This window comes from Chlorocebus sabaeus, chromosome 20 (assembly GCF_047675955.1).
Source record: "Chlorocebus sabaeus isolate Y175 chromosome 20, mChlSab1.0.hap1, whole genome shotgun sequence".
Taxonomy (NCBI): domain Eukaryota; kingdom Metazoa; phylum Chordata; class Mammalia; order Primates; family Cercopithecidae; genus Chlorocebus; species Chlorocebus sabaeus.
In genome coordinates this window covers 34,448,387-34,471,514 of record NC_132923.1, presented here as the reverse complement: position 1 = coordinate 34,471,514, position 23,128 = coordinate 34,448,387, and the positions used below count along the sequence as shown (strand labels likewise).

The 23,128-nt window shown below is 33.4% G+C and overlaps 1 long non-coding RNA gene across 1 annotated transcript in view; it reads left to right on the top strand.

The window, feature by feature from the left end:
- Positions 1-23,128, top strand: part of LOC140709360 (uncharacterized) — a 138,021-nt gene that overhangs the window by 70,256 nt on the left and 44,637 nt on the right. Inside the window, exon 2 of the long non-coding RNA XR_012089869.1 lies at positions 2,539-2,802. This is a non-coding gene — a long non-coding RNA (uncharacterized lncRNA). The remainder of the gene's footprint in view (positions 1-2,538; positions 2,803-23,128) is intronic.

The following is a 23,128-nucleotide window of genomic DNA, read 5'->3' as shown; positions in this document are numbered from 1 at the left end:
AGCAGGACTCACAGATCCACATGATGTTTTGTCTTAGTACAAGAGTAAATTAGATTTCAACCTGTCTCTTATGCCTCAGAGTTTTCTGCAAATTCCTCCAAGGTTCTCCTCTTGAACAAAATCCATTTATCCCTTAGGCTTTACCCCACTTTTCAAGCCTCCATTCTACTAACTTTGTTCTTAGGCCCAGCAAAAATTCAACTGACCAAAAACAATGAATTACCTGCAATGAATTACCTATTCCTTCCACATGGTAAAACATGTAGCTTCCATAGTGTCTCTTGCCTCTTGGTTTCAGTTTGGCCACAAGACTTGCTTTGGTCATCGTGATGTTAAGAGTTATGATGTGAGTAGAGCCTTGAAATATGCTTTCATGTTTGGGTTTACCTTTTTTCACTCCTGCTTTTTGCCATGAGGAACACCTGCTTTGATTAACCACTGATCTAAAGCAGCTGAGATAGATAAAGCAGCCCCAGATCCAATCTGCATCTTGGAGCAATCCCAAGTATGCAAAACCTGTATCAGTGGAATCTTAGTTCCTCAACAGATTCAAGAGCCAAAAATAAATGCTACTGTTCCAAACCACTAAATTCATCAGGTTGTTAGTGCAGTATTATTGTGTAAATAGTCTACTCAGGTAGCTTCTCTCAGTTTTCTAAATTACAGTTGTTCCTCAGTATCTGTGGGGGATTGGTTGTAGAACCTCAGTGGATATCAAAATTCACAGATTCTCAAGTCCCTTATTTAAACTTGCATGGAATACATCATCCCTTATACTTTAAATCATCTCTAGACTGATTATAATATCTGACAAAATGTGAACACTATATAAATAGTTATTACATTCTTTAGGGAATAGTGACAAGAAAAAATAGTCTGAACATTTTCAGTACAGACACGACAATCGATTTTTTTTTTTTTGAATAATTTTTATCCACAGTTGGATGAATCCATGGGATGTGGAACCAATGACACAGAGAGCTGACTGTATTATGAACATTTTTTTATTGCACCTACATAAAACATACTCATGATGAATTAATAAATATCATGTAGACCCTCCTAAACCATCTCTTGAATGTTAAATAAAAATCTCTAAATGTCTATTGGGTATAAAAAATATCTTGTATTCAAACTTAACTAGTTCAACAATGAACCAATCATCTTTTTCCCACTACCCACACAAATCATCCTCTTTTCAATTTCCCTCCCACCTGATATCATTTTACCTATTGCCCAAATCACAATCACAGAAGGCGTCACTGACTCCTTCCTATCTCCATTATTCCATCCAATGGTTAACTAACAGCTTTGATTCTATTTCCTAAATGTCTCTTTAATCTCCCTCCTTTATACTTTCTACCTTACTTTAGACCTTACTCTTGTTATATATCTTCTGTCTTCTACTTCCTGGGTCCCTCTGTGTGACTCTCCAAAAATGTGTTATTATCTTATTTATTGTTATTTTATTGCTATAATCTTCTGAAAATGTAACTCTTACAATGTTATGTTCTATGCTGATATCCTTGGCCTGTGCCATTCCCCTGTAGCTGAAAATTCAGACAACTTAGAAGGGAAGACCAGTAGTACATAGGTGACTAAGCCTATCTTTACCATTTAAGAAAATTCAGAAAATTCCATTTCAGAAAATTCTTTCTTTAGGAAGGCTTCTCTGAGCTAACCCTTTCCTCACTGCCCCCCACCATTATCTTTCACATGCAAAAGCAGGATTGGGAGACCTTTCCATGTATTTCCCTAATTATTATTGCTTCCCTTATTCTAATAATTGTACTACATTACATTTATATTTTTACTTTTCTCTAATATTATTGCACACTGAGTTCCCTCTTAATCTGATTCTCCTGGTACTTACAGTAATGATTGACACATAGTAGGTGTCATGAATGAATACAGACAGGGAAGAAAAATATTAGTAATATAAAATTAAACTATCAGAATCTTACTCTAAAGCGTAGTTGTTCACACACACTTCACCTTGGAGTCCTCCTTATTGTCGATTTGCCAGCATACTGAAACTTTAATCCACATTGACAGACTCTGCCATTCTGCATAAACTTAACATATCTAATATTTAGAAAGGTAAATTTTGATTAGGACAAACATGAGTTTGATATAATGATATTTAAAATCCAAGACAGAAAGATAAATAGTAGTTGTGGAACACCTGTTACGCTTCAGAGAGTTTTCATATGCTAAGTAGGCATAACCCTTAAGTAATATTAGATGTGTCAGTCTGAGTCCAAGTTTAATACAGATGATTATTCAGTAGAACAGGAGAATGAAATAAAAACGTGTTATTTAGTAAAAATACAGAGAATTCCAAAACATATAATAATAACAGATATAATGAGAAGCTGCCACCTCCGTGGTTAAGAAAGACACACAGTGAAGAACCTTGCCTCCAGGGCTGAGATATACAGAACTTTCCAGTGAGAGTTCTGTTCACTGAATAGCTGAAAAGTTGCAGTAATATCAGGGTGATGGAACTTGCTAAAGATTTGTTGTTTTGCATGATAGGAAAAGACTATTCAGGTGGAGATGTCTTACTGGAGATAATTTATGAAACTTCCTGAGGGGATGCCATGGAAACCTACCGGCTGCTGCTGGCTGCCTTCCCCTGCAAAAGCCAGATGCCTGAGAAGGTGTGGTGCCTGCAGGAACTGGGCAGTGAAGGAACTACACCTGCTGCAAGAGCCTGTAGAAAGGCACACTAGAACCAATAAGCAAAACTCATTCCTTCTGCAACATCTCTCCAGCACTCTTTACCAGCAGCTGGCAAAGGTAAGCGATTTAAAAGGCCCAGTTACATTTTCACATAAAAGGCAATGTAGCATGAACTTGGAACTGAGAGGCAATAAACTGGTAATTAGCGCAGTAGGCGTTAACAATCTACTTTTTAAAGGTGAGAACAATGAGTCTCAGGAAGACATAGTAAAATCTCTGAGCTCATCTATCTATGGAACTAAGGAAAGATCATGGTGGGGATTGAGGGATCGAAGTTGGGTAAATGACAGAGGATACTTGTTTTGATATCTCTGGAATGATTTCCCAATTGGGAAATGCAATGCCTTTAATATCAAAATGTAATCTATTTCTCAAACAGGAGTAGCTTTTGTATATAGACATCATATTACCCTGATGTAAAAAATGTCAAAGAAAATACGTTTTCCTTTGACTAATAAATATCATTAAAGTATATAATATAAACTATACTAAATTAAACTCATGTGCTCATTCATTCAGCAAAAATTACTGCTCGATGATTATATGACATATATTATTTTTGTATCTATGATTTTTTTGAAGTTAATTGATAAAAATACAATTATAAGTATTGTGTTTTCAACTTGAGTTACGGTTTTAAAACTCGGTATAATTTTCTATGTTTGGTGTTTTTTTTTTTTTTTTTTTTTTGAGTGACAAAAAAGACAAAAGAGACAGAAAAAAAAAGCAAACAAGACTCCTCATATTTATTAGATAGTATCCAGTTTTAAAAAGTTGAGATTGAAACTATTTTGAAATTGCATGATAAATGGTTGAGATTTTTCTGTTTTATTTCTGCTGAAGTTTTACTTCCAAGTTTCTGACAGTTAGTTTGTACTTTAAGATTATTAATACATTCAGACTAAATGAAGAAAATCTTTATCAAAAAGACTCCAGGAAAGTCACAAAATACAATAAATCCCAGAGCATGGCAATGTTCTAAGTTGATTTAAAAATAAAAGTGTATCTACGGCCAGGATAAATTATTTTATCTCAATGATAAAGGTATTGAAAAGTAAAATAAATTGTTTTTCATGAAGGATCTATATGTGCTTGACAGATTAAATTCAATCAAGCTTTTTTAGAATACTGTTTTCATAAGCAACATAAACATTTCCTGTCATTTATAATTCTTAGAGTAAGATTAATTTTTATTTTCTAACCATAATCATATTGGCCTCCCTTTTTGGAGGATACATTATTTTTTCAAATAAAAATAACTGTTGATTTTGTTTGCACATTTTAAAATAGACCAGTAACATATGTCTTATGTAGACAATTCTCTTGTCACCTATGAACCTACGAATAGGGTCACGATAGTTTAGCCAATTGAGTTAGATTTATCATTTGAATGTGTCCTTTTCAAAAGCAATAATAAGTTTTCTGTGTTTGTCCCTAATCCTGGAACTTCTCAGTCTCTAGTTATATCATTTTAGCAGGTAAAACTTTTGATGGCTGCTGGAATTCACACAGTATCCTGAGCCTGTGGCATTTTTGTGCAATGGATCATTTATACTACAGTACTTAAAATCCATATAAGAGGCATTGGGAAGTGTGGCTACTCTGAAAGTAGCCTTTTCTAGAAGTTAAATGACTTTAAAATATCAACATTTATACTGGAAGGTAGCATCTAACATTTAAGATCTTGTGAATTATTCTATCATTGATATTATTGCAAAAATATAATCTAATCTGTAAAACTTCACTAGACTCCTTAAATGCATCTTAAAAATTGAAATTTATAGTAACTATGCATCAAACTTTAAGAAAAGTGGTTTCCTAAGAGGCTATGTATTTCATTTATATTGTGGTTCTACAATATATATCAGGTGTACTTTTGAAACTCTCTTACATTTTAAAAACCCTCTCTGGGTCCTTTCTCTATATTTTCACTGACTTTCTAGAGATTCAGTAAAATATTAAACATCTTCATTAAAAATGGTCTACAAATAAAATGTTTTCATTATTTGAATATTCTTGTTCTAGGTGTGTTCATTTACCCCCCCAAAATTGTTTCAATTCTTAAGGTTTAAATTATTTCTATGTTTATTTTCCTGCTTTATAAAATGTTAAATTTTATGACTAAAATTATTCTTAATACTGAATGCATAATTGTACTATCCTGTATATTACCACTTTTGTCACAGAGATTTCCATGAAAATTCTTTAAAGGAGCTTGCAGTGAGCTGAGATCCGGCCACTGCACTCCAGCCTGGGCGACAGAGCAAGACTCCGTCTCAAAAAAAAAAAAAAAAAAAAAAAAAAAAAAAGCATGTCTTTTCTAAATTGTGAAAGCTGTTAGCGTAGATGTTTCTATTTATTATGTTTCCTGCCATTTACACAGTATTTGTGCTCAACATAAACTGTAATTATTTTATAGTCATTATCCACTGTCCATATTAGCCAGAATGCACTCCAAAACCTGGAGTAATTAAAAAACAATCTCTATGTAGAGCCTATGTTAACTAAAAGCCCATACGCTAAAACTCACACTCTTCACTTAGTAGAAAATCAAGATGGGAGACTGAGAGATGAGAAATTACTTAATAGATACAATGTATACTCTTCAGATAATGGTTATGCCAAAAGCCCAGACTTCACCACTATGCAATATATCCATGCATCCAAAATGAACTTGTAACTCTTAAATGTATGCAAATTAAAAAATTTGTATAGTTTATACAGATTTAAAGAATAAAAATTTATTTAGTGATTATAATCAATATGATTAATTTTCTTAGTCTGTACTAGAATAAAATAAGCCAATGTAACTGTGAAAGGTAATTGAGGAAATATGCTTTAAAAGTATAATAATAATAAAAGAAAATTTTAAAAAAAGAAACATAGAATGCTAAATCCAGCAGGTATCTTAAAGATGATCATACCAAAGACTCTCACTTTACTGTTAAGGAAACTGAGACCTTTCTTGAGGTATGTCCCCAGGGAAACAGGCTTTTGGATTAAGATTTGTATGTAGGAGGTTTATTGAGAAGTGTTCTAGGGAAGAAAGCTATGAGTCAGTAAGGAAAGCCAGATTAGGCACAGCATTTGGGGGGACTGAGATGTAGTTGTTGACATGGATGTAAGTTAGCCCCAAGGGGAGCTCTTGGCTTGAGAAGGCCCTACTCAGTTGTCCCAAGTTGGGTTCAAGCTTCCTTCAGCTGACTTCCATTCCCAAAGTGGGTCTCATCTATGAACCATCAGTAGTCAACTCTCCTGGTTTGTAGAAGAATAAGCACCCTTCTGAAAACAGATTTAGATGGAGCATCCAAGCAATCATTGATATCACAGGACTACTCAGTACACTATTACTATGGTTTAAATGTTTTTATCCCCTCCACATTCATGTATTGGAAGCTTAATTCCCAATGCAACGGTTTTGGGAGGTGGGGCCTAAGAGGTGTTGTTTAGGTAGTTCAAAAGCATCCATTATAATGAATAGATTAATGCCACTATAAAAAGAGCTTGCAGGAGTGGATTTGCTCTCTTCTTCTCTTCTGCCATGTGAGGAACAGAATTACCCTTCCTCAGAGCATATAGCATTTAAGGTGCCATCTTGAAAGTGGAGATTGGGACACCAAAACTCCAAATGCCTTTATCTCGGACTTCATGGCCTCCAGCACTGTGAGGCAATACATTTCTGTTTTTTATAAATTACCCAGTTTTACATATTCTGTTATAGCAGCACAAAACAGATTAAGATAGAAATTTGCATCAAAGAGGTAGGATGTTGTTATAACAAATACCTGAAAATGTAAAAGCCGCCTTGGAACTGGGTAATGGATAGAGTTTCGAAAAGTGTCAGGTAGAAACAGAAACTTTTTCTAGAACTGAATGCTAGATAAAGCCTATATTGCTGTGAATGCAGAATTAGTGGCAATTCTGGTGAGGGTTGGAAAAAAAAAGTGTGCTGTAGGAAGTATTAGAGGTTACTTAGGTGACTGTGATCAGAATGTTGGGAAGAAACATAGATGGTTCAGGCAATTCTGATGAAGTCTCAGACAAAACTAAGGAACAAAGTATTTGAAACTAAAAAAAAGACCATTCTTTTATGAAATGGCAAAGAACTTGGCTGAGTTGTACCAATGATCAAGGACCCTATGGAAGGCAGAACTATCCTTTGCTTATCCCACCATTGTGTTTTGGAAGCACATTACTTGTTTTGATTTTATAGGCTCACAGATGAATGAGATTTTGCCTCTAAATGAATTGTAATTTGAGTCTCATTCATATGATGTTTAGATGACATTCTGAGCTTTTGAGCTGGTTCTAGAACAACTTAAGACTTTTGGAGCTATTGGAATGGAATGACTGCATTTTGTATGTGAGAAACTCCTGAATTTGGGGGAGATAGAGGCAATATGCTATGGTTTTAATGTTTGTGCCCTCCAAAACTCCTGTTGAAATGTGATTTCCATTGTGGTGGTATTAGGAGGTGAGAACTTTGGGAGGTGAGAAAGTCATGAGGGGTCTGCCCTCATGGGTGGAATTCATACTCCTGTAAAAGGTCAGGTTTCATCCCCCTTTGCCTCTTTGCCCTTCCTTCTTCTGCTATGTGATGAAATAGCAAGAAGTCCCTTGCAAGATGCTGGCACCTTAATTTTGGACTGCCTGTAGAACTGTGAAAAGTTACATTTCTGTTCACTATGAATTACTCAGTTTTAGATATTCTTTTACAGCAGTAGAAAATGGAATAGACAGCATGCATTCTACTACACCACATTTCCCAAAGCTAGATGTAAGCACACGGACAGGATTAATGTCACCTGGGAGGAAATTTTCATCACTCACATTCCCCTGCCTAATATATAGAGAAAAGAAACACTAACGAAGAGAACCCTATTTTCCAGAAGTGCCAGTGCCAAAGAATAATAAAAAGGGAAGGTCTTTTAGTTATAAATATTTCTCCATGTCCCCAAGAAACATGATAGCTTAGGAGTTGGAAATATATTAACTGAAATACTGCATGTGTTCCAGTTTGGAAATTTTTCCTCAGCCTCACTGATAGCTGTTTGTTTTTTTGAGGAGATAATAACCACCGTGAATTCTCTATCAGAGGGAATTTTAGCCGGCTGATGTTTCTGAACACCGATCCTTGTGAAGTTAACATTTTTTTTCTACAGACCACTCATTATAGGACTGGAAACTCCAAAAGTCTTCTTTTCTTTCTCTATTTTTAGTAGTCCTCTCAAAGTGAAAATTAATTAGTAAGAACTGTCTGGACCTTTCCCCCTTTCCATTTTTCATTTTAATTGTTGGTAAGATAGTTGTAGGCACTTACGCATCATTTGCCTTTTTGCAGGCTTTTTTGTGTTATCCTTTTGGATTCCTTAGCTCCTTGTCTCCTCTTCTTCCTTATATTACTCCTACTACCACTATTTTGTCTTCTTTTTAAAATAATGAAAATAGATAAATGATGCAAGTTGTTTCACTCTAAATTAACTTTTAATTTAATCTGCTATCTGAAATGAAATTTTCATGATTCAGTCTTTCTGATTAAAGAGTATCACAAACATTGTGAGATTCAATAAATACTAGTTGTTTGTTATGATGATAGCACATGGTAGCACTTCATATACATAAGTATGTACTTAAAAATGTAAACTTTATTTAAAAATTTTTTGACACACTGGGACCCAGAGTTAGCATAAAATAACATAGTCCTGGTTTACAGATTATTTTTATTTACTTTTTTTTTTTTTAATGTCCCTAGGCCTGAGGCATCTTAGGACAGAACTTAAAAGCCTGCATTCAAAAAGGCTCCTATATGGCATATTAAATTCTTCCACTGCTTTGGAATAATCTACAGTCCTCTCCAATTTTAGCCTTTTCCTATTACCAGAGCAGTCAGGAATACTCTTACATAAATTAATATGAATATCTTAACATATCAACTCTTACATCTAATTCCAAAATATTTGCCTCAGAAAATTTTATTCTATCTTCTGCTTGTGAATTCTTGATATTTGGTAAAATTTATGAGCTAATCAAATATTTTGGCACCAAAGATGTCACTGTGGGCACCCGTCATTTAAAATACTAACAGATTAACCGATAACAACTGCATAAACTCAAAATATCAACAAAGGGTAAAAGCTAAATGATCTAAGGCATTGAAAATACCAAAAAACATTGGAGGACATAAGTTAATAGGTTAGAGGATGTGTTGTCAGACATCTGTTATGTTATCTAATTTTAAACACATTTCAGGAAAAAAATGATAGAATAATTTTAACTGCAAATTCCATACATGTTAGTGGAACTGGAATTGATCACTCAATTTTTAAATCTGCTCAACCTTGACGTACAGACTTTTTGAGGATTCCATTGTTTTTTCTGTAATAGGCATCAGAGTTTGAATTGTAAGGACACTCCACAGGATTGTACATCACCTTACTGGCTGGTATTATAATGTTTATTCTATTATGAAACCTATAAAATTATATGTAATATGCATATATTAAAATATAATGTTTATCTTAGATACCATTATGATTGTATATTGTAAGAAGCATATTTTTAATGCTATTTCTAAAATTATAATCCATTAATACAAGTAGAATTTAGAGAAGCATTTTAGTAAAATGCCAACAAAGATAAAAATTTCATCTTTACCATTTGGTGACACTAAAATGTGACCTTGGGTTTCCTAAAATTTCTTTCCGCACTCTCAACTAATGTTAAGAATTGCCTCAAGTGAGATTTTTCTTCTCATTTTTGCTACAAAGAGTGATTTGACTCCTGAATCAGAAATATTTCTGAACTTAATGCAAATGTTGTTCTTATGAGAGGACAAATCATAAGTATATAACAAGTATGCATATATTAAAATGTTCAGATATCCACATTAATTTTGTACTGACAGCTTATATTCTCTACAGATAGCATTCATATAGTCACACTGAAAGTCATATTCTTTGTTAAGGAGAGTACATGGAAAATATGAAAATTTCATTCTATGAGAGAAGCTAGAAGAAGTTATTATTATATTTGTTTATAATAATGGATGAATTATTACATTATTATATATTATTATAATTATATAATATATCATAATACATAAAATATATTATAATACATTACTATGTATTATTATATATTGTTATATTATTACAATAAATTATGTCATTCATTATATACTCAGTGTCTCATACAAAGTAGATATTCAATAGATAATTTTTAATCAATAAAACATCCAAATATATTTTGATCATCCAATGTGTCCAATAGATCTTTTTCAAAGTGTATTTAAGAGAGAATTTTTTTCAGAGATTTTAATATTTTATATAAAAAAGAGCTTTGTGGTCATTAAAATGCAGAACATATATTTATTAACTTAAAACAAATAGGCTTATTTAACTGTAGAATTTATAGTAGAACTTGCAATATGCCAATGTAGACTTTTCAATCTCTTAGAGAGATGTTATTTTTATATATATATATACACACACACACACACACACACACACACACGAAGTTTAATAATTTGGTTAAGTTCTTAGGAAACCAGATCAAAATGCAACCTCAGGCTTATTTGTATTAATATTATAATTTAAATAAATGTAATCAGTGATTTCTATATACTTGCTAACTTAGTCTTCCTGTTACCTCAACTAAACTAAAAAGTCTAGAATAAAAGAAATTGATTAAAATACAACCTGCTGCCCAGAGCAGTTAAATATATTTGCAAGAAGATATTAAAAATTCTAAGTGTAGAAATTATGTAAACTAATAAACAAAATCATGTTAGTTTCTTCCTGGAAGAAAAGTCAGAGCAAAAGAGAAATCCCTTAATCTAATAAATATTATAATTTTGATTGTGGTGAGTCATGAATGAAAGCTAATTTGGGATAGTTAGAGAATGCAATTGTACTTATTCAAATAACTTTTACATTGCTACAATTTTAAGGGTTCTTATTTCCCTAACTTAATGTAAATTAAATTTACATAGAAAATTAATTCTCACAAAATTAAATTAATGTTTTGTACATATAAGAAAGTTTTATGATTAAAATTATTATTCAGTTTTTCTCTTAAAGCTCATTGTTTAACATTAATTGAATTTAGAAAAATGTCCATGGCACTAATATAGGATTCTTTATAAAATAAGAAAAGTGAACTTAAGATGAGGCTAGTTTTAAATATATGTCAGAAATATGATTTTACATTTATTCAGGAGTATTTATGGCGTGCTTAACTTAAGCTGGTCTCTGTTCTTCTAAGTGCTGTTGTATGGAATAAAACTGGTCTCTTGTTCCCATAGAGAGTGCTTTCTAGTGGAAGAGACAGACAACACCATATTGAACAATATATGTATTTATTTAAAATTATGTTAAATTTAAATGTGTATTTATTTAAAATTATATATTACATTTTAATATATTTATTTAAAATTATGCATTACAATTTTATAATAGTTACAAATGCTAAGATGAAATACAACAGGAAAGAGATTTAGAAAGTATTTGAAGAGAGAGGGTCCACTTTTTATTCTGATAGGAAAGTTTAAAATTATAATGATACCCTCTAAATTCATTAATTAGCCTGAGTGCACACCAGGACTTTCCAAATGATTTCACTGAATAAATGCAAAATGAAAACACTGAAGCATAAAAGTTTCATTACCCAGGAAATCTTATTAGAAAATAAGAAAATATGCAATTTAACACTAGAAAAAATAAATTAGATTTAAACATACCTATGGGAATTTGAATCTGTAAATGTTTATAGTTTATTTTGAAGGTTAAAATACAGTGTGCTGCTAATAAAATGGACACATAAATGGGAACTTCATAATGACTATAAAAGTGAATTATGATGGCATAGATGGGGGGATGAAGGTTGTAAGTTTCTCAACAAAGTTTCAAATTGATAGTCAAATATTTTCAGTATTTTTCTCTCAAATACATTTCAAAATACTAAAAAATGCCAGATTTTAATTATGAAAGCAAAAGCAAAAACTTTTGTTTGTTTTAGACGAAGATACCTACCCTGTATTTTATTTTCTTAAACTATGGAATATTTGTATAAAGCAATCTTAGAGGAATTCAGAAAGTGTGATTTCCTTTGGGTCATCATTTTTGTAGAAGCATATCCATATTGCACACACTTATTTTCATCTCCTGGAGCTTTGATTTTTGGCTTTGGATTGTCGTATTAGCTCTTTCATCTAGCTTTTTAAATAGAAAACTTTTCCAAGACTTTTGTTTTGCAAATGAAGAAAACTAGCTCTCACCCTTCCTTCTTTCTTATCCTAACAGTAGAAATTCTCCAATATTTATTCCTTGATTTCCTTCTTTCTTCACTTTTTCTATTATCTCAGTCTCTCTGTCCCTGTTTCTGCCTCTCTCTTTCCCTCTCTCCTTGCCTCTCTGCCTCTGTTGTTCTCTCTCCAGTCTTATTTATTCTGATGACTTTAATAATCCCATGGACACCACATATATGGACATATTTCAGAGGCATAGTGTGTCATACAAAAAGAGAAAAGTGAAATGAATTCAAATAGTATATTAATGTCAGAGTGACCATTTGGAGAAGAAAAATTAGAATGGGATTGAGTGAGATTCTAAATTTCATGGCTATATTGACCTTTTAGAGATAGGCATGGGGAGGAAAAGAAAGATGGACAATTTTAAACTATAAGGGGGGATTGTACCTTTTTTTGTTTACAACCACACTCATTCGTACATAAATTGTATTTTTGGATAAGGTTTGGATGTTGCTGCAAGTTGTGTTTCCTTAGGAGCAGATTCTGAAATAGACATTAGTATTTAGAATACTTAAAGGGAGAGGAAGGAAGCAGGATTGAGCAGAGGGACAAGTTGAAGTGTTAATGTTGTCTCAAAGAAGGTTACAATGGGGATCTAATCATGAGCTTTCAAACTGTGATTATTTCAGTTGCGATGAGGCAATTGGACCTTTTGACGTCAACATCTGTTACTGGATGAGGGTTGCCCTGGGAAGAGATGTGAGCTTGGGTGAGGCAGCTTCTTTTAGTTGAGACAATCCCCAAAGAAGGTTGACAGCTGAGGGCCATATTTCTCCAGGACTGCCAGGAACTGGGAGAGTAATTTCTTTTTACCCGAAGGGCTAACTGGACAGTTTATCTCAGCATCCATTACCACCCACGCTTTGTGCTGCTCTTCACAGAGATTTTGGAAAAACACTCCAGGATTCCAATGGACCTTTCTTCCAGAAGAGACTTCGGAATGGAAAGTTGGTGGGATGAATTGCAGTAAAGGCTGTTTTAAAGCCGGAAGTGATAATCACTGTTTCTCATCTCTGGCCAGTCTTGTTCACCCCACTATCACTCAGCGCCTCTAGTGTTCATTTTGGCTCACCTGTTTGTGTGATTCAGACCCTTAATCCTCGGGTATTTTGGTCCACACATACAGTACCTTTCTCAGGCCAGAATTGGTCCTTTTGTTCATTAACTGTCAAAAGTGGACAAAAGAGTACTCTGAGGAATGTAAGTGGGTAACCCGCGCATCAAGATTTTCCCTCCTGCTCCCACTGCATCACAGGAGCCCTATCATCTTCTGGTAGTCTGTATTCCTTACAATTACCAAGATGGTGAATCCCCTTCTTCTCTATTGTTCTTTTAGAACAGGAATGTGAAATACCTAGGTGGAAGCTGTAGCTACCGTTGATTGAAACTCTTGCCATATCCTCCGGTAGAAGGGTTCCCCTTTTGAGAACCAAAACCTGGTCACCTTCACTGCAGAGCCTAGACTTGTAGAGATAATAAGCACAGTCACCCAAAGTAGTACACTGGGGATGATGGTAAGCAAGAATATCCTTATTTCCACCACTTGGTTTCCGGACCCATGTATTTCACATGTTAAAGTCCTAGCACTATAAAAATAAATAGTATTGATTTAAGCTATTTTGTATGCCTTACATGATTGTTCCTGGAAAAATACAAAGGATCACATTGCCCAAATCAGACTAATAAAAATCCAAAATATACCTAGTGCTAAAGTTTATAGATAATTACAATAATACAAGGCTCAGGCACAATGTAGAGAAGTGCACTACTGGGACCTATGGCTAACGCTGCTCCACAGACCTTTCCTTGCTGCATTAGCACCTGCACTGATGTAACACGCAGTTTCCAAGTAATGCACACAGAACATAATTACATAGGAGCTATTTTATTCACTAACTCCATGACCAAAGGATGCATTTTATACTTTGATAATTACATAGCTTATATGACATTTTCCGGAGTGCTACTCCATAAATCCCAATATACTAATTTTAATTACAATAAGCAACACAGATAGGTCAGGTATGTCTGGCTGAAAGTATCTTATAAGCAAGAACTCTATCTCTAGAGTTCATAATATGTAGAGGAATTTCATTAGCCTGTATACAAGAGCTGTTAATTAGGCCATATTTTCCTTTTTAAGGACAAAGGAGAGAATACATTGCAGGTCTGCTAATAATATTTTTTTCTCTAGAATCCTCTTTATTTGTTCTTTACCTTAGAGATGTACCTTTTACCCAAGATCACAAGATCTTTAAATTTATACTTATGTAGTAGGCCCCTCAATTATCATATGGTAATCTTAAACTGTTTGGAGCACATGAAACTAAGGAAGCATCTAATTTCCTGGCTAGTTCCTACTCATCTACTTTGGTTAATATGATGCCACTCATACGGTAATTTATAGGATAATCTGTGGGATTACAGTAGACTGAACAGTAGCCACAAGGACATGTCAACATCCCTAGAACCGGTAAATATTACTTTATATGGCAAAAGAGTGAAAGTTGACTAATAAACTCACATGGCAAGTATAATATTATATATAATAATACTAACTTATGTGGCAAAATATATGATTAAGAATATTTAGATGAGAGATTTATATTGGATAGTTTGGTGGACTCTAAATATAATCACATGCATCCTTGTAAGAGAGAGGCAGAAGTGGATCAGACAGAACAGAAAGCAGATTTGACAGGACAGGTAATCTGAAGATGGAGCAGAGAAAGAGATGTGGCCACAGGCTGAAGATTGTCAACAGCCACAAGAAGCTGGAAGAGATGAGGCAGATTCTTCACGACTCCCCTCCTTTCAGAGGAGTGTGTTTTCGCTACATCCTGATTTCAGACTTCTGGCATCCGGAGCTAAGGAAGAATCAATTTCTGTTGTTTAAGCTACCACGTTTGTAATAATTTATTACACCAGCACCAGGAAGAGAATGCAGGGATAGCCATGCAGTCCAGATCTTCTCAGACTACATTATGACAGAAGATGGGAGAGTTAATATAGCCTCATGCTTCATGCCAAAACTAAATGGATAATGTCTTTTATTCTAAGTGCATGCAAACCATTACTAATCTTCTTTTCTTGTAAGAATAAAAAATAATGAGTTTTTTTTTTTTTTTTTTTTTTAGCTCAATAGCTACATAACGTATTGAGCTGTTCTAGCAAAGATGCCACTGATGGCTACAATTGTTGCTACTTATTATTCCAGTGTGGTAGTTCACTGACATCCTCCAGGGACATTCTAGTTATTGTATGAGGTAGAGAGGTGAATTCTGTGAATATACAGAGACCATTCCCCTGAAATAGAATGTTAGTTTTTTTAAAAAAAATACATTTTAAATTTATTTATTTATTTATTTATTTATTTATTTATTTATTTAGAGATAGGGTCTCACTCTGTCAGGCTGGAGTACAGTGGCATCATCATAGTGCACTATAACCTTGAACTCCTAGTCTCAAAGTGATCCACCTGCCTCAGCCTCCAGAGTAGCTAGGAGGCACAAGTCGCCATGCCAGACTATTGTTTTATTTTTTCATTTTTTGTAGAGATAGGGGTCTCACTATATTGTCCAGGTTGGTTTCTAACTCCTGGCTGCAAGTGATGCTCCCACTTTGCCCTCCCAAAGTGCTGGGATTACAGGTGTGTGCCACCATGCCTGGCCATAAAGATATTTTAGAAGAGTTGTAAATTTAAGAAAAAATTGAGGAGTTAGCAGTGAGTTTTGACACATGCATAATGTCATGTATACCTTTACAATGTCAAACAAATACTTACACTGCCCTAAAATCCTTCCATGTATTGGCTGTTTAATCCTAGCCCACTAGCAATCATTAATATTTGTCCTGCCTCAAATACCCTCTCACTCAGTTTTCCCTATTATTAATATCTTACATTAGTATGATACAATTGTTACAAAGAATAATCCAAAATCAATACATTATTGTTGATAAAAGTATACAATTTATTTGTATTTCTTTAGTTTTTATGTAAAGGCTTTTTACTTAAAAAGATCTAAGATCTTATCCAGGATCTGACACTTACTTATCATGTCTCTTTAAATTCCTATTAGCTGTTTCTCTTAAACTTTCCTTGTTTTGATGACCTTGAAAATTTTTGATGACCAAGGATTTTGCCTATGAGCTGTTTCTCTTAAACTTGCCTTGTTTTTGATGACCTTGAAAAATTTTGATGACCAAGGATTTTGTGAGATACCCTCTCATGAGATCTGTCTGATGTTTTCTCGTGATAAGATTGATGTTGTGGGTTTGTGGAAGAAGACCCATGACTAAAGTACCATTTTTATCCCATCATATCAAAGAGCTACACCAGCAACATGATTTATCACTGTTTATATTGATATTGGCCATCTGGCTGAGGTAGTGTTGTCAGATTTTCTCATGTAAACTTAATATTTTTCCCCCTTTCCGTTCTACATGCTTTAGAAAGAATTACTATGCACATCTTACACTTAAAACATTTAGATTTATGCTTCTTGTTTGTGAGGATATGGTATCTATATCAATTACTTGAAACTTTTCTGCAAGAGATATTTGTCTCTTATTCCTCATTTATTTAATAGGTTTTTATATTATTATGTCTTTATAGATATATATTTTATATTATAATCAAATATTAATTTAATAGTTGTGGATTTTTTTTTCTTTTTTTGCTTAAATTGTACTGGCTTTGGCCATTGGGAGCCCTTTCTATTGGCCCCTATATCCCTCTGACTTCTGACATATCCACATCAATGCAAGCTTTCTTCTTGTTGTTCATTTGTTTGTTTGTTTGTTGGTGGTGGGCTTTTGTTTTTTTTTTTTTTTTTTGAGACCATATTTGCTTTCTGTTCCTACAACATGCTCCAGTGTCATTTTATATATTTCCTCCCTTAGTCTAGAATCAACCATTTCTCCAAGGATCCCTTGTTGCTTCCATACAAAAATGGTATTGGAAACTAGGATGTGGGCGCTAGGATTGTTACTGGAGTATCATTGCTTCTAGGCGTTTTCATTTGACAGAGCAAGAAAATACGTCACATGTGTATCAATTCATGCATCGATTCTTATCTGTAAATGTTTCTATATGTACTCAGCATCTATATTAGTCCAAACAAGAGTTCATGCTGGTGTCTCCAACTCTAATATATCACCACATGGATCATTCTAGCCTCCTCCCTTTGTTTATCTGTAAATTCCAATTCCAACAGTAAGAAACCTGGCTCCCAGTATCTGCCGGTTGTTTACTTAATTTTTCCATTCCAGTATACATGTAAAACAATATAAGAATTAATAAGCTGTACTCTTGTGGGGAGAAACTTTATCAACTGGAATACAGGCTTATGTGTAGGTTTTTTTTACTTCAGTCTTACGTATTCTATTTATTACTAAAGTTACTTAGGTCAGCACTTTTCCCCCAATTCACTTTGCTGAGTTTATTTACATAGCTGTAATACAGTAAGGTTTTCATGTCATATGGAACATCTCTTCCTGGGATCCCCAACCTCCTATATTATTTTAAAAATTTGCATAAAGTTCATTTCTTGTAGTGTAAATTGTATGAGTTTTGATACATGCATAATGTCATATATACATTATTAGAATATAAAATAGTTTCAGTGCACTAAAAATCTCCTGTTTTGCTTATTTAACCCTAAACCACTAGCAAGCACATATCGTTTTACTACCTCTATAGTTTGGCCTTTTCTATAATATTATATAATTAAAATTATATAGTATATGATATTTTCAGACTGATGTTAATTTTTTCACTCAGAAATATGCATTTAGGATTCCTGCATGTTTTTATGAGTTAATAACCCATTTATTTTTATTGATGAAGAGTATTCCACTGTATGGATGTGTATTCATTCTTCTGCTGAAGGACATTTCTGTTGCTTTAAGATTTTTTCAGTATATTTTATTTTTTAGAGAAGTTTTAGGTACAAAACAAAACTGGGTGGAAAATACAGAGATTTCCTCTATGTCTCTTGCCCCACACATGCATAGCCACCCTCATTTTTTTATCCCCCAAAATATATTTGTTGTAATTGATGAACCTACATTGACTCATCATTGCTATCCAAAGACCATAATTTGCATTAGGGTTCATTCTTGGTATTGTACATTTTATGAGTTTGAACAAATGTATAGTGACATCGATTCATAATTATACTATCATATATACTATTTTCACTGCCTTGGCCTCCTAAAGTGCCGGGATTACAGGTGTGAGCCACCGCCCTTCCTATGGTTGATTCTTTGGCATTTTCTACAAAGAATCATGTCATCTTTGAACTGTGTGAAGCAGTTTAGTTTTTCCTTCCAATCTATATACATGTTATTTCTTTTTTGTGTTTTATCACATTAGCTGGGATTTCCATTACATTGTTGAAAAACAGTGGTAAGTGGGCATCCTTGTCTTTCGTCTGATCTTAAGTGGGAAAACTTCTAGTTTCTCACCATCAAGTATGACGTTAGATGCAGGTTTTCACGTAGATAATCTTTAATAAACTGTGGGTATTGTTCTCTCTATTTTTAGTTTACTGGGAGTTTTTTCTTTTAAATCATGAATGAGTGTTGGATTTTGTCAATGTTTTCTGCATGTATTGTTATAATCATATGATTTTACTTCTTTAGCCTATTGATATGATAGATTACATTCTGAATGTTGAATCAGTCTAGTATTATTGGGGATAAATCCCATTTTGTTGTTAAATTTTAATTTCAGTTTTTGGCAATTATCAATAAAGGTGCTATAGACATTCACATACAGATTTTTGTGTGGCCATACACTTCAAGAAATCAGTTGCGTAAATATCTAGGTGCTTAATTGACAAACTGTGTAATTAGAATATGTTTAACTTTCTAAATAACTACCAATCCATCCTACAAAGTGGCTATACAAGTTTGCTTTCATAGCAGCAATGAATGAGATTCATGTTGCTCCACATCCTCTCCAACATTTGGCATTGTAAAGATTTTTGGATTTTACCCATTCTAATGGTATATGCAATGGTATTACGTTGTTGCTTTCTTTTTGCAATTTCCTAAGTTATGTTGAACATCCTTTCATATGCTTGTATGCCTTTTTTATCTCTTTTTATTAATTAATTTATTTATTTATTTTGGAGATGGAGTTTCACTCTTGTTGCCCAGGCTGGAGTGCAATGGCATAATCTCAGCTCACTGCAACCTCCACCCCCCGGGTTCTAGCGATTCTCCTGCCTCAGCCTCCCGAGTAGCTGGGATTACAGACATGTGCCACCACGCCTGGCTAATTTTTCTATTTTTAGTAGAGATGGGGTTTCACCATGTTGGCCATACTGGTCTTGAACTCCCAGCCTCAGGTGATCTGCCCACCTTGACCTCCCAAAGTGCTGGGATTGCAGATGTGAGCCACTGCACCAAGCCTGTATCTCTTAATTGGTGATGTGTCTGTTAGATTTTTGTCCATATTTAATTGGGTTCTTTTTGTAAAAATTTAAGGGTGCTTTGCCTATTTTAGATTGAAGTTCTCTATTTTATACATGTTTTCCAAATATTTGCTATTGCCTGTGACTTTTTATTCTATTAACAATGTTCTCACACCACAAAAGTTTTTTTTTTTTTAATTTTAATAAATTCTAACTTAATTTTTTTTCATGGACAGAGCTTTTGGTGTCATATCTAAAAAATCACTACCAAAACAAAATAAATTCTCTTGTAATAAATCAATACCCTACATGTTACCACATTTTAGTCCATATCCTTCAACCAGATCTTAAGCTGGAAGGCTGATTGGAATATAGTTTTATTACCAATTCAGCCTGAGAGTAATAGTAGGAGAGGTATTACCTAGGTTTAACCTTCATCCTCCAGTTACTGCATATGAAACCTTAGGCAAATTACTTCACTTTTCTGTGTTTCAGCTTCCTTATTTGCAATATATTGATGACAATAGAATCTACTTCAAAGAGTTTTTTCAAGTCACAAATAAGTTAATACATACAAACTGCCACAAGTCCCAGAATGTGGGAAGTGTTTAATACCTGTGAGCTATTATATTCACTATTGTAGTTATTTTATTATATTCATTATTAGGACTATCATCACTGTAAATATTAGTGTTTTTATTCTGTTATTTATTTTTACACCTTCTGCTTTGACTTGATGAACCTGAGTTAATTTTATGGTTATGGGCCAAGTTTCTATAACCAGTTTTCAATTATCCCTCCAAGATTTTTACTTTCTTATTTTTCAGTGACTTGGTATCTCCTTGAAAATGGAAGTGGTAGCTTTTCTTAGTCTGGTCACATCTGCATTTTCAAGCACTAATTTCTCAGTTCCTCTTATTTTAATAGCATTCTTCCTTAACTTCCAGTGTTGGAATTTTTCCCAAGTTTTGACAGATTTAATTTACCCATGAGCTGTCACCCAGAAGTCAGTTAAATGCATTCAAAAATCAGTTTTAACTTTTCTGGCAGTATAACAATAATAAATATTGTACACATATCCTTTCCATATTATACTGATAATTGTTTAATGACTTAATTCTCACCTTTACCTTTTATGTGGCATATGTATTTATTTAGATATTTTAATTACATTTGTTAATTTATTGTCCCATTTGTATCTTTTTTTCATATCTACTTTAATGTTAGAGGAATACGAAGGTAGCATGTATTGAAGGTAACAGATTAATCACCTATTCAAGGCATTTTATAGAACATTTCTATATCCAGGTACATTGTGAGGCAATTATCTGGTGAACAAAATGATTTGCTTCTTGGCTCTGTGAAACTGGTTTTCTAATGGGGAAAACAGGTATTAGGTACAGAAGCAAACAAATAAATGTATGCTTATAAGTGAGTTTTACAAAGAAAACAATGGGTGCTAGAAGTGAAAAATAATATAAGAATTAAGTGAGGGCACCTGCATATATGGGATACTCAAGGAAGAATCTCTTTAGAGATGACCTAATTTGTCACTACTTAGTGCTCATGGGAAAATTTAAAACAATACTTTTCTCAATGTCCTTCTATAACTAGTTGAGTATAATATAAGAAATATACAATTTTGAATTAATAACTGAACACCTAACTACTCACTGTCGAAAATGCTGATCGAGGAACAGAAGACACAAGGAGTAACTCTTGCATTCCAGAAATTAATTATCTTTGTAATTTTCTGTTATTCATTTTCTGGTATAAAATTTGACACAGTTTTATGAGCATGTGGAACCCAGTTGTTCTCTTATCTCATGTCTTATAGGTGTACTTTATCCTGTTTTTTTCTGCAATGCTTTAGATTGGGAATAGATTTGATTTTCAGTTGTAGTGAGTCATCTAGGGAATTTTAAAAAATATATACTCTTTCCTGTTTATTTCTCTCTGTTCATGGTTTAATGTGTACAAAAACTAAAATTACTAAGAACCTAAAATTTAAACATCTTCCTTTTGTATGAGCTTAACCTCTCCGGGCTCCTAAAAGACAAATCATCAGATTAATATTTCTCCTTTCAGACATGCAGATTAGATAAATACTTACTCTTTGTTTTTGTGTAAAAGTGTTTTAATTTATGTGATACAGAATACATGATGCCAGAAATGAAAAGCAATGGTCAAGAGGGTGATGGAATAAAGAGGTTGGACTATACATATATATATTTATTTGTGTATATATATATATACACACACACATATATATATATATATAAAGCATCTAGAAGAGTTTATAGTACATGAAAGTGTTGTATAAGGGGGGCTATTTGTTATGCAAACTTGAAAAAATGACTTGTAAAAGACTTTCCATAATTTGGTATCATATGGTTTCTTGGCTCATCTCTTTATATTCTCCTACGCTTGTGCCTGGTGCTACAGGCATTTCTATTCCTTTTCCTTAACAAATCATTATTCCTGCATGAATTTTAGAGATAGCAGACTCAGATGTGTAACCAAATTGTGAGGAGGCCTTAGGCAATTTATGCAAATTACCAGTGTTTCAGTTTTTTTGTCTGTAATATGTAAATATTAATGTCTAATTTATAGCAGTAATGTAAGAATCAGGAATCATCTGCTGAATATCATGCACATGATGGGAATAAATAAATAGTAGCTATTAATATTTACTATAGTGAAAATTTATACCTAATTTAGTATTTACTAAGAACATCATGAGTTTGACAGTTTTAATTTCAAATTCAGTTCTATTTCCTAAACTATTTAAGCCTCAATTTTCTCATGTAAAAATGGGTCTAATCTATTTATCTCATAGATTTATAGTGAAGATTAAATGAGAAATGAATATAAATTTAAAATAATAAATTGAAGCTATAAGTAAAAATTCTTAGTATTGATGGTAACGATATCACCAATATTGTCTTTAATAATATTATCATGTTATTTTAATTATGATAAAATATTTCCTATGTCATATTTAGGGTATGAGTTGATTTAGACAGAATTGCCTTGATATAGGCAAATTTATGTGATGATATTAGAGCAGGTAACATTAATATGATATTTAACCAAGGGTTCCAGGATTACAAATTTTCTTTTGAACCATTCATCCCATCTAAACAGGAGAAATCTATCTATATAGAATGATGCTGGCAAAGAGTAAGTTATTACCTACAGATACTTTTGCCATAAATAACATATAGAACTTTAATTAACTAGGCTAGACTACAATGAGAAATAAATACTTTGCTTAGCCATGATAGTCTAAAGGGCAAAGAGCTACAACTGGCTGGAAAACAAACTCCAGGCAAGTATTTGAGATATATTTAATGAATACCACATCTTTATCCATTCTTCCCTGCTATGGGAAGCAATCAGTAATGAGGAAAGAAAACCACTAAATTCTTCTCCCTAATATCTCCCAGGTTGGAACTAGGGAGAAGATCCTCTTACAAAGCCATGATGAGGAGTGTACAGGGCCCTCCTGATAAACAAAGATCAGGAGAGATTACCTTACATAGACTCTTAGACACATGGTTGTGTGTAACCATGACTGCACATTAGATTCCCCTGGGGAAATAGAAAAAACATATACACAGGTGGCCCTCTGTATCTGTGGGCTCCACATCTG